General features: G+C 32.3%; 1 long non-coding RNA gene across 1 annotated transcript; it reads left to right on the top strand.

Moving 5' to 3' along the window:
• The first annotated feature begins 10,115 nt into the window (after positions 1-10,115).
• LOC114182368 (uncharacterized) lies at positions 10,116-11,852 on the top strand. The gene is made up of 2 exons (XR_003604075.2): positions 10,116-10,836; positions 11,038-11,852. It is a non-coding gene; the product is annotated as an uncharacterized LOC114182368 (long non-coding RNA).
• Positions 11,853-13,040: the final 1,188 nt, after the last annotated feature.

The raw sequence follows: 13,040 nt of genomic DNA, 5'->3' as shown, positions 1-13,040 counted from the left end.
CGAATCCTACTAAGTTTCAGATCAAAATCATTACCATACAATTTATAAAAATAATATTCTAACAATGTCCATCTTGTACCTTGGATCTAAAACTGAAGCAATTGCCAATATATCATGAATAACACTCCAGTAACTTTCAAATTTCTTTAACATTTGTATTGCCATATTTTGAATGGTTATCTCAAGAGATTTAACCCAATCATTTATTGCAATCTTGATCTCACAAATCTTTGGGAAAAAGATGTTGGCAGTTGGGTATTTGGAGCCAGAAATGATTTCTGTGATGTCATTAAATAATTTTAGCCTTCGACAAACATCCTTTGCAAATTCCCACTGCATATCAGTTGGCAAAGAAGTGTATTGAGCTTCACGTTGCTTTAACCTAAAAAACACATCCTTATAACATATGGCAATATCAAGCATCTTGTGAGTAGAATTCCATCTAGTTGGGCAATCCAAACTTAACTTTTTAGTGAAAGAAATTCGCAATTGTCTAGTTGTTTCCTCAAATTTTTCCATTCTTTTAGGAGTTGCTGTCCAATATGCTACACTTTCTCGAATTTTTTCCACCCCTTCTTTTAGGACGGCTAACCCTTCTTTCACAATCAAATTAAGGATATGTGCTGAACAACGCATATGAAGCAAAGACCCTTTCTTAATGAGTGTGTCCAACTTCAACTTATCCTTAATCTTTTCAATCATGCTATCATTTGTGCTGCAGTTGTCTAAAGTGATAGTAGACAATTTTGTATCAATATTCCAATCGAGCAAACAATCAACTAATACATTGCAAAGTCGATCAGCTGTGTGAGGTGCGGGAACATAAATGAACCTATAAATTAAGCAATATTTTGTAAGACATATAATCTTTCTAGAGGTGCATAAAAAAAATTACTGGAAAATTTATAAATTAAAAAAGGTGTACCTCAAAATTATATTTTGCAATGTCCAATTGTCATCAATATAGTGAGCTGTGATAGACATATACCCTTTCTTTTGATTGCTTGCAGTCCACATATCCGATGTAATTGCTATTCTTCCTTTATTTGTATCTATCAACTTCATAACAACTTGTTTTTCATGTTCATAGATGCCGAGTATCTCTTTCTTTATCGTATTTCGTGAAGGAAGTTGAAATAATGGTTGAATTGTTGTCACGAATCTAATAAAACCAATATGGTCCACTATTGACAATGGATATTCATGCAATATAATCATTGTTGCAAGTTCCCTCTTGGCATTTTCTTCATTATAAGCTCCACAAGCCAATTCCTTTTTGCCACTTGAAATCTTAGAAAAAAGTGTTTTTTGTCCCCCTTTTCCTTTTGCTAAAGCCTTCTTTTGAATACATATGTTTGTATGATGGTGCAAGTGCTTTGTTCCATTCTTTGTTTCTCCACCAAGCAGTTTCTTGCAATAGTTACATTTAGCTTTGTATTTTCCATCAACTTTTATCTTTTCAAAGTGTTCCCACACAACACTTTTCAATTTCCCTTTCTTAGGCTCTACTTGTGTTGTTGAATGTATTTCATCATGAACTTCTGAAGGTGTTTGCGTAGATGGATTCAATGGAGATTGACTGTCATTATTGGAACTTTGAAAGGGAGTTGGTTGTTGTGAACACTGTGGTGGACTTGGTACCTGCAAATCTTGATCTCCTGTGCTCATTTTCTCTAGAAACTAACATACGTAACAAAAAAAAATCAAACAAAGTAAAAAGGTTAATTTCTTTTTTAACAAAATATAAAAGGAAAACCAATAATCAAGTTTAAAAATATTTCAAATATTTTTTATACTACTAAAAATTTATATTATACCACTTAAACGAAATAGCACAAATAACAAAATTAAATTAATAATAATTCAAATTTAAACATAGATTCTTCATCTTTTGATCTTGAATTAAATTAAGGATTTATGCAATTGAGCACTTAAAATTGAGAATTAAACATTATCATGAAACAAAAAATAAATAATAAATAAAATTATCATAAAGGAGTAAAGATAATTAAATGTGTGACCCAAATTTGAGAATATCCATTTGAACATAACATAACGGAAAAAAAAAATGTATAATTAAGATTATGATAAAAGGAAAAGTACATTGAAGATCTGCTTAAACCTTAAAGAACAAGCCAAACAATTAAAAGAGAGTAAAAAAGTGTATAACCAAAGTAACAAAAAGAAGAGCTACAAAATAAGAGTCAAACATTTTCATGAAAATAAATAAATAAAGATAATCAAATGTGTAACCTAAAAATTATTTCATAGAATGAAATTGAGGAACACCTATTTGAACATAACCATGTACAGAGAGTAAAAATTATGTAATAAGAAGAAGAAAAATTACCTTCAAAATTAAATCTTGAAAAACAAACCAGACAATTGAGAGAGTAAACAAAGTGTATAACAAAAAACAAAGAGAATGAGAAATATGTTATATATATATATATATATATATATATATATTATATTATATTATATTATATTATATATTATATTACTATGTATATATATATTAAATGTGTGGATATCTTATGTTTATATATATATAATTATTTATATATATTATATTATATTATATATTATATTATTATTACTATGTATATATATTATATGTGTGGATATCTTATGTTTATATATATATATATATATATATATATATATATATATATATATATTTATAGATATATATTTATTTTAAGTATATATTATATTATATTATATAATAATATAAATATAATAATATATATTATATTATTATGTATATATATTATATGTATATGCGTAGATATTTTATGCTTTTATATATATATATATATATATATATATATATATATATATATATTTCTTTTAAATTTTTATAAATTTGTCATGTTATAAATTTGTTTATAAAAGATCTCATTAGTTAAATGATTAATTTGTTTTATACGTATATATTATATATATTATATTATATTATTATGTATATATATTATATGTATATTATATTATATTATATTACATGTATATGTGTAAATATATATATATATATATATATAAAAGTATATTTTATTTATATGTATATATACTATATTATATTATATTATATTATATTATATTATATTTTATGTGTAAATATATTATTTATTTATATATATTTTTTAGATTATTTAATAAATTATAAATAGTTTAGTAATTTAAGCGGGGACGGGTATTTGGGCGGGTATATATATATCCCCATCCCCATCCCCATCCCCAGTTGAAAATTTCGGGTATTACCCATACCCATACCCATACCCAGTCAAAGCGGGGATTCCCCGTCAAAATGGGAACGGGTTCGGGTGATACCCACGGGCACGGGTTTATTTGTCATCTCTACTAAGAGATAAACATTATCTCTTAATTAATGAAAGCACATGCATAGGCTTATATATATGTATATGGAAGAAGAAGTTACGTACAGGAAAGTGAGAAAGGGAGAAAAAGTGAGAAAGAAAGAAAGGAGAAAGAAAAGGAGAAAGAGAAAGAAAGAAAAGAGAGAGAAAGAGAAAGAAGAGAGAGAAAGTTTAGAGCAAAGATTTAAAGAGATCTTAGTCCTCTATAAATATTATTAGTTTGTCCTTCAATCAATGGGGGAGTGAGGTTAAGCTTTTTTTTATATAAATCTTGATAAACTCATGGATTTTATATTAATATTTTATTTATTTTTACTCATATATTATTTTATTTACTTTCATTTAACTTATTTTCATTCATTATCCTCTTATATTTATTTTATTTAATTTCTAATTATGCACTGATCCTGTTTATTTATTTATTTTATTTAATCTTCAATTATGCCCTGATCCTGTTTATTTATTTTATTTAATTTATCTCCAGTTATGCACTTGTTCTGTTTATTTATTTTATTTAATTTATCTCCAGTATGCACTTGTTCTGTTTATTTATTTTATTTAATTTATCTCCAGTTATGCACTGGTCCTATTTATTTATTTTATTTTTTTATCTCCAGTTACGCACTGGTCCTATTTAATTATTTTATTTTATTTTATTTATCTCTAATTATGCATTGGTCCTGTTTATTTATTTCAATTAATATATCTCTAGTTTCGCACTGTCTTGTTTAATTTATATTTTTGTTATTATATCTATTTATAACATTTTAATCCTTATCTAATTATTTATTTAAAGTTCTTACTTTGATTCTTATTTTAAAATTATTTTATAATTAAAAAAATGTGTGAAGTGAAAGTAAATATTATTGTATTCCCTGATCTTGGATAGAAGAAAATTGCATGTACATTTTAACGTTGTTTTATATTCTTTGTGTATAGTTTATACAATGACATGAATTGATAGTCATCACATTTTATGACCTTTGAAAATATCCAAGAGTATGTCAGTTAAGTATGAGTTAAGTCTGGTTTCAATAAGTTGAGATTAAACTAGTGTCAAAGTGTTTGTATTTGGGAAGTCACAGTTTGGTACATTGTGGGATGAAAGGCAGGGACCATGGTGGGGTCTAAGGAATTTTTACCAAGTAGGTGAATATCTGGATAGTTCAGAATAACGCACTGGACTAGGATATTCATAGGCCAAACTTGGGACTATCTGATACCTGCTCGACATCGATAAGGTTAGGTAGTGAGTATATATCTCTTTTGTGGGTTGATAAATGGCTAATATTCTCGAGAAAGAAATAATTATGACTGTACCAATGTTTTATGAGAAATACTCAACTACCTAATCACTTTCCAAAGTAACTTTTGATGTTCATAATGGATCATCAGAAGTGGAATATGGATCCATATGTCTGGTAAAACAAGATCAAGTTTTATGATTTTAGGTCCAAATCTAGGCCCCCAGTGTATGTATTGTTTGTTGAGTTTATTAAGATTGATATTTAAGGCTTATAAAGACCTCACTCCTTTCATATTTTTCTTTCATATGTACCTGTTACATGAGCAGAAGAGGAATCTGCTCAGTGAGAGTTGTTCGGGATATTATTGGTGGATCTTCTAAAGATGGACTCATGGATAATTTCTATTAATATCTTTAGGAGATATTAAAAATATAGATAAATCTTTTATTCTGATGTAGGACTTAATATTTTACAAATATATATTTTTGTAATATTTCATGAACAATTACAGAGATGTAAACTATATACAAGTTATGTTATTACTAATGTTCTCTCAAGGATAATCTTATGGAAAAAAATTAATTCCATATCTTTTTATCAAATAATAATTATTTAGTATAGTAGTCGGAGCGTCACATTTAGTGGTATCAGAGTAGTTCCTTCTATCAAGACATTGGGTATCGTGTCTTCCATGTTTGTAGTCTCTACTAGTAAGTAGAGGTGCAAGTTGTTTGTTCTTACATTTTTCTTGTAAAGGAGAAATGCAAGATAAATAGACTAATAAAAGTAAGTAATAGAAACAATTAATATTTGTAGTAAGGATAAGTTTTAACAATAGTTAAAAAAAAAATCTAAAGAAAACTAAGGAAATTGTTCATTTTTTTAGGAAAAGATGGATAATGAACCAAACATTACCAATGAATTATTGGAAAGAATGACAATTGTCCTGGAAAATATGAGCCGAAAACAAAATGTTGAACCCATGGAAAATCAAGGATTAGAAACTTTTCGTAGGAATAATCCACAAAAATTTAAAGGAGGATTTAATCCTGAAGGTGCTCAATCATAGATAGCAGAAATTGAGAAAGTTTTCATTGCAATGACGTGTGTGGATGCAAATAAAGTCACATTTGCTACATTTATGCTCGTTGAACAAGCTAAAAACCGATGGAGATTTACAAAACAACAATTGGAGGATGAAGGGAGACAAATTACTTGGGAAGTCTTCAAACAAAAGTTTCTGGAAAAATATTTTCTAGAGGATCTTCGAAGGAGGAAAAAAGTTGAATTCCTTAATCTTCGTCAAGGAATCATGTCTGTAGGAGAATATGCAGCAAAGTTTGACGAGTTGTCAAAGTTTTGTCCTTACTTTCATGATAGAGTTGATGAACGTTCGCGTTGTTCCAAGTTTGAAAGTGGACTAAGACCTGATATTAAACAAGCAGTTGGTTATTTAGAAATTTCTTCCTTTCCTACTCTTGTAAACCGTTGTAGGATTTATGAGGATGATACTAAGGTAAGGCAAACTCAGTGGAGGCAAGGAGGGCCTTTGAGGCATAAAAGAAATGATTTTAATAATAAGAAACCCTACCAACGTCAATCTCATGCTTCATGGAATTCTTCAGGACAAAGACATTCCTCTCTTGCCAATAATTTAGGCATAACCAACTCTATCAAATGTTTCCACTATGGAGGACCTCATCTGTCAAGAAACTACACCACAAGGACCATAACTTGCTTTAATTATGGAAAGTTGGGTCATTATCGTAATGAATGCAAAGAGTTAATTAAGGAGCAAGGAAGTGGAGGAAACATCAACAATGGAAAGAATCAACTTGGAAGACCAAAGACAATCGGAAGAGTCTTCACAATGAATGGTATTGAAAGTTGTTCAATATGAAGATCTAATCCAAGGTAAATGCATCATTAATGGTCACCTTGTTAATGTACTATATGATTCAGGTGCTACTCATTCTTTCATATCACATGAATGTGTGAAACATTTAAAGTTACCTCTCTCTTTATTACCATATGATTTAACTGTGTCTACTCCTACCAATGTTCTAGTTATAACTTCACTTGCATGCACAAATTGTCATATTTCTATAGGGAATAAAAAATTTTCTGTAAATCTTATATGTCTACCCTTGTCTCATTTGGATATTGTTCTTGGAATGGACTGGTTATCTTCCAACCATGTTCTCCTAAACTGTCACGATAAGACTTTAATTTTTGAATCACACATAGGTGAAGTTTTCGACTCCAAAGAATTAAAAGAGAGTACTACCAATCACAATGAAATCCCAAAAGGATCTCAAGTATACATGATCTTAACTTCTTTAAAAGCCAAGGAAATTCCGGACATTAATAAGTTTCTTGTTGTTTGTGAGTATCTTGATGTTTTCCCGAAGGATGTTCCTAGGTTACCTCCACAAAGAGAAATATAATTCACTATAGACTTGGTACCAGGATCAAAACCTGTGTCTGTAACCCCTTACAAGATGTCACCTCTAGAGTTAGCAGAGTTGAAAAAACAAATAGAAGAATTGTTGGGTAAATAATTCATCAGACCAAGTGTTTTTCCTTGGGGTGCGCCAGTATTGTTAGCCAAGAAAAAGGATGGCACTATGAGGTTGTGTATGGATTATCGTCAGCTTAACAAAATCACCATTAAGAACAAATACCCTCTACGAAGGATTGATGATTTGATGGATCAATTGAGAGGTGTTGTGGTATATTCCAAAATTGAGTTAAAATCTGGCTATCATCAGATTCGAGTCAAGGCGGAAGATATTCAAAAGACAGCATGTAGGACAAGATACAATCATTATGAGTACTTGGTAATGCCTTTTGGTGTAAGCAATGCTCCTGCCATTTTCATGGATTATATGAATCAAATTTTTCATGAATTTTTGGATAAATTTGTGGTTGTTTTCATTGACGACATTTTAATTTACTCCAAAAATCATGAAGAACATGAGAGACATTTGAGGATTGTGTTACAAATTCTCAGAGAAAGACAATTGTATGGAAAATGGTCAAAGTGTGAATTCTTGTTGAAAGAAATTCAATTTTTAGGACATGTGATATCACAAAATGGCATTGCAGTTGTCCCCTCAAAGGTTCAAGCGGTATTGCTTTGGGAACAACCAAAGAATATCATAGAAATACGTAGTTTCTTAGGATTGGCAGGGTACTATAGAAAATTCATTGAAGGATTTTCTAAATTAGCATTGCCTTTGACTAAGTTAACACGTAAGGGATAACCTTTCGAATGGAATGAAGCATGTGAGTTTAATTTTCAAGAGTTGAAGAAAAAATTAACATCTGCACCTGTTTTAATCCTTCCTGACCCTACAAAAAAATTTTGAGGTATATTATGATGCATGTGGACAAGGATTAGGATGTGTGTTGATGCAAGAAAGAAAAGTTGTAGCTTATGCTTCACGGCAACTCAAGCAACATGAGCTTAATTATCCTACACATGACTTGGAATTAGCTGCAGTGATGTTTGCGTTGAAAATATGGACATTATTTATATGGAGCAAGGTTTGAAGTTTTCAGTGACCATAAAAGTTTAAAATACCTTTTTGATCAAAAAGAGCTAAACACGAGACAATGTAGATGAATGAAATTTCTTAAGGATTACGACTTTGAGTTGCAATATCACCCTAGGAAAGCAAATGTTGTTACGGATGCTTTGAGTCGAAAGTCTATACATGCATCCATGATGATGGTGAAAGAATTGGATGTGATAGAATCATTCAGAGACTTGAACTTAGCTGTAAAACTTAGACCCAATAGCATATGCTTAGGAATGTTAAAAATATCAAGTGAATTCTTAGACGGAATAAAGAGAGCTCAAGAAAGAGATCAATTTTTGCAAGAAAAGTTGATAGCAAAAGTTGAAGGAAAGGAATCTGAATTCTATAAGGATTCAAATAGAATCATAAAGTTTAGAGATAGAATTTGCATACTTGCAAAAGAAGAGTTGAAAAAGTTGATAATGGAGGAAGCTCATAAAAGTAGCTTAAGTATTCATCCGGGTGCTACAAAGATGTATTAAGACTTGAAGAAAATGTTTTGGTGGTCTGGGATGAAGAAAGCAGTGGTGGAGTTCGTCGCACGTTGTCTAGTGTGTCAAAAAACAAAAGTTGAACATAGAAAGCCTTATGGGGAATTACAATCCTTAGATGTTTCAGAATGGAAATGGGAAAGCATATCCATGGATTTTGTGACAGGTTTACCAAAGATTGTGTCTGGTCATGATGCAATTTGGGTCATTGTAGATAGATTAACAAAATCTGCCCACTTTTTACCTATTAAAATTAAATTTTCGTTAGAAAGTTAGCTCATTTGTACATAAAAGAAATTATCATGCTACATGGAGTACCTTCTAGTATAATTTCTGATAGAGACCCTCGTTTCACCTATATATTTTGGGATAGCTTACAAAAAGCCTTGGGAACAAAAGTTAGGCTCAGTTCAACTTATCACACTCAAACTGATGGACAATCGGAAAGGACTATCCAATCTTTAGAAGACTTGTTGAGAGCCTGTTGTCGCAACTGGAATCGCGATGGGTCGACGAACCAAAAAAGAAAACAGGTTTAAAAAGAGATTTGGAGTCACGACCAGTTATTCTGGAAAACTGTGGAAAACCATAAAAATAAAACAAGTTTGCAAAAAACCAGATTTTAGATCTGGGAGTCAGTTACACGTAGGAAAGGTGTTAGCACCCTACAGCACCCGCCCGAGGGTGGTACTTTTAATTAAAAATGCAAAAATCGATGTGGTTTTCAAAAATGTTATTTTTCCCCAAAAATAATAAGACAAAAATGCTAAAAGGAAACAAAAATATTTTTTTATTTTTTGGGTCCGACAAGGATTGACCTTGGTCCTTCGTATTCTCATTCAAAATGAGAAATCAGGGTTACGTTATTCTTTAAAAGATATTTGAGAAAACAATTGAGAAAATGATTTAATTTTTGAGAGGTGAACCTGACAAGGACTGACCTTGGTCCTACGTATCTCACGGTGGAGAATCAAGGATCACGTAGTTCTTAAAAGATATTTGTTGGAAAATGTTGATATTTTGTATTTTGAAATTTTTTGTATTTTTTGGTGTTTTTGAGATTATTTAAAAAATGGTGTCACACAACGCGAACGGCTGGACAAACACCAAAAGAAAAGAAAATATTTTTAGTATTTTTAGAAAATAAGTGCCACACTGTGCGAGCGACAGGACAGACACAATAAAGAGAAGGAGAAATTTTTTTTTATTCTTTTCTATATATGTAATTTTTATAATTTTCAAATATATTTGTTTGTTTTTAAATAATAAAAATAAAAAAAATTATAAAAGGATGAAATTATTTAAGAAGGATAAAAGTGGTAAACAAAATTATAGGGGTACATGAATGATTATGGGGGTGCACAAAGTAAACACAACAACATACCCAAAAATAATATACGATGATACGGGGTGCAAGATCAGCAATTATGGAGGTGCACAAAGGAGTTTCCAAAGCAAAGGAGGGTGAGAGAAATGAGTTAAAGGTGCGGGAAGTAAAGAAAGAAAACAAGCCCAAAAATGACAATAAAACATGAGGAGTAAGATCAGTAAAACAGGATATTGCACAAAGAAGAAATACACATTAGGCCACATAGAAAATGGAGGTGCAGAGATTGAAAAAGGAGGGTGCGCGAAGCAAAAGTGTTCAACTCTTTCTAAATCCAACTAAAACCTTAATTAAGATCATAACCCCTCTACGCACGCAGCTCTTCTTCCCATCACCACATACCACAACGCTCGTGCCGCCACTGCAGGTCCTACCACCGGCGAGAGATGACACCATCGACGCTAGTCACCATCGATGATGTCGCCGACGAGAACTAAGCTACCTGAGTCGCTTCTTTTCCTTGTTTCTTTTTCCCGCGTGCGAGATAGGGGCTGCTTCTTCTTCATGAAGACACCACTGACGCAGTGCCTGTGACCACCACCGTGAGCGCTGCTGCTGCCGTGACCAGAGTGTGTCGCCGATGATGCCAAGCTTCCTGAATCGCCTTTTTTTCTCTTATTTCTTCTTCCCGTGAGAGAGAAAGGCGTCCTAGCCTCTTTGACTCTCCACCACCGTGTCAGCAACACCACGACTAGGTCCGCAAACGTCACTCGACCACACTCCACCATTCAGAGCTCCGACTCGCCGGCGGTGATTTTCTTTCTTCTTTGTTTCTCTGTTATGATTGGAAGTATGCTATTGGGAAAAAGGCTTGAGTGTTTGATGCTGGAATGGAATAGGGGGTTTCGGTTCGGTGTGAATGGAGATTGCAAGGATGGGGTTGTAAGAGGAACAATGAGTGGTTTCTTTGATGAAGAGTGTGTGTGATTTGCTTGTGTGTTCTATTTGCAGGTTGGAATGGTGCTGTGATAATGGGAATGATTGGTGTTTATGTTGAGTGCGATGGGATAATGAAGATGATAATGCGTGTTGAAGAGGGGTGAATAAAGATTGACGGTGAACCTTGTGGAAGATGGGGGTGACGGTGTATTGGTTTTGGCAGGGCTGGAGTTGAATTTGGTTTTGTGTGTATTGGTTGATGGATGATGGTGAAGGGTTCTATTCCAAGTGTAGGCTGCAAGAGAAGAAATATGAGGATGGTTGGTTTTGATGAAGGTGAATGAATGAGGGAATTGAAAGGATGATGGTGATATAATTTTGTCAAAGGCTGGAGGTACGATGAGGGCGTAAGTCGAGGGTGATAACGGAGGATTCAAGCAACATTAGTATAGTAATGTACACAACAGATTCAATGAGCCAAATATATGACACGCAAAGCTCAATATACATGACTACATTTTATTCATTCTCAAGCACAACACAACAACATCAGTTTCACCTTAAACGTTCAAATATTCAAGTATACTTACCTCTTGTAGTCTCTACCAGTGCAGTTTCTATTGGTGGGTTCTCGTCTCAAACCACTCTTTCCTCCTTGGCTCGCTTGCTTTTTTCTTTCCAAGTGCTATCCTCCCCTTTGTTGCTCTATCCTTTTAGTTGGTTCGAGGGTCCTGGGAGCTAAGAAAATTGAGAGCTAAGAAGACTGAGTCTCTTTTCCTTTTTTCGTGTTTAATGTATGCACCTATCTGTTTCTCTACATGAATTGTATCCTCTCCCCCGAGTGTTCTCTCCCTTTTTCATATTTATGAGATCCCTCCTTTTGTTCATGGTTTGAGAGATGTACAAAGGTGTGAAGTGGTGGTTGCTTCCTCGCCTTGTTCTGTCTGCAATAGAGTCCATTTTCCCTTTTCAATCAATCCATGCATATACAACTATACTGATTTAATTTCCTTTTTGTGTGATGAGTAGCAGCAGTTCAGCTACTGCATGTTTCAGGAATGTTCCAGGGTGGGTACCAAATGAGGAAAGGCTAGCCTACCCAGAAAATTGAATGCTCCACACCTTTTTTTTCTTTACTCTTTTTTTCAAATCTTTTTTTTTTCTTTCCCCTTTTTTAATTCGTTTTCCTTTTTCCTTCTTTTTTCTTTTTTTTAAATAATAAATAGTAAAAGACAAAAAATAAAATAAATATGAATAAAATTGAAAACAAAGAAAAAAAGAAATAAAAAAAAGAAAGATAAAAAGACATAATAAAATCAAAGTAAAATAAGATAATAATAATAATAATAAAATAAAAAAATAAAATACAATTCGGACGAAATTGAGTGTTGACACCTGTGTTTTAGAACAAACTAAAAGTTGGGAGCAATTTCTACCACTGATAGAGTTCACTTATAACAATAGTTTCCACTCAAGCATAGGAATGGCTCCATATGATGCTCTATATGGGAGAAGATGTAGAACCCCATTGTGTTGGTATGAGAATGGAAATTCCTTAGTTTTGGGTCCAGAGGTAATTCAACAAGCAACTGAGAAGATTAAAATGATCAGGGAAAAGATGAAAACTTCTCAATATAGGCATAAAAGTTACTATGACAAACAAAGGAAACCCCTCGAGTTTGAAGAAGGAGATCATGTTTTCTTGAAAGTTACACCTGTAACTAGGGTTGGTACAACTCTCAAATCTAGAAAACTTACACCCAAATTCATCGATCCTTATCAAATCCTTAAAAGAATTGGTTATGTCGCATACCAAATTGCTTTACCTCCAAACCTTTCGAAACTTCACAATGTTTTTCATGTGTCTCAACTTCGTAAATATATTCATGACCCTTTTCATGTGATAGAACCTGATATAGTACAAATACAAGAAAATCTTACCTATGATGTGCTTCCTGTAAGGATATGAGATCGGAGGATTAAACAACTTCGGAGAAAGAACATACCTTTGGTAAAGGTATTGTGGAATCAACAAGATGAAGGTGATACAACTTGGGAATTAGAAAGTAATATGA

Source organism: Vigna unguiculata, chromosome 4 (genome assembly GCF_037176805.1).
Source record: "Vigna unguiculata cultivar grain cowpea cultivar isolate G323 ecotype 2 chromosome 4, ASM3717680v1, whole genome shotgun sequence".
Lineage (NCBI taxonomy): Eukaryota > Viridiplantae > Streptophyta > Magnoliopsida > Fabales > Fabaceae > Vigna > Vigna unguiculata.
The sequence above is the reverse complement of the archived record's forward strand: the minus strand, read 5'-3'. Positions and strand labels throughout refer to the sequence as shown.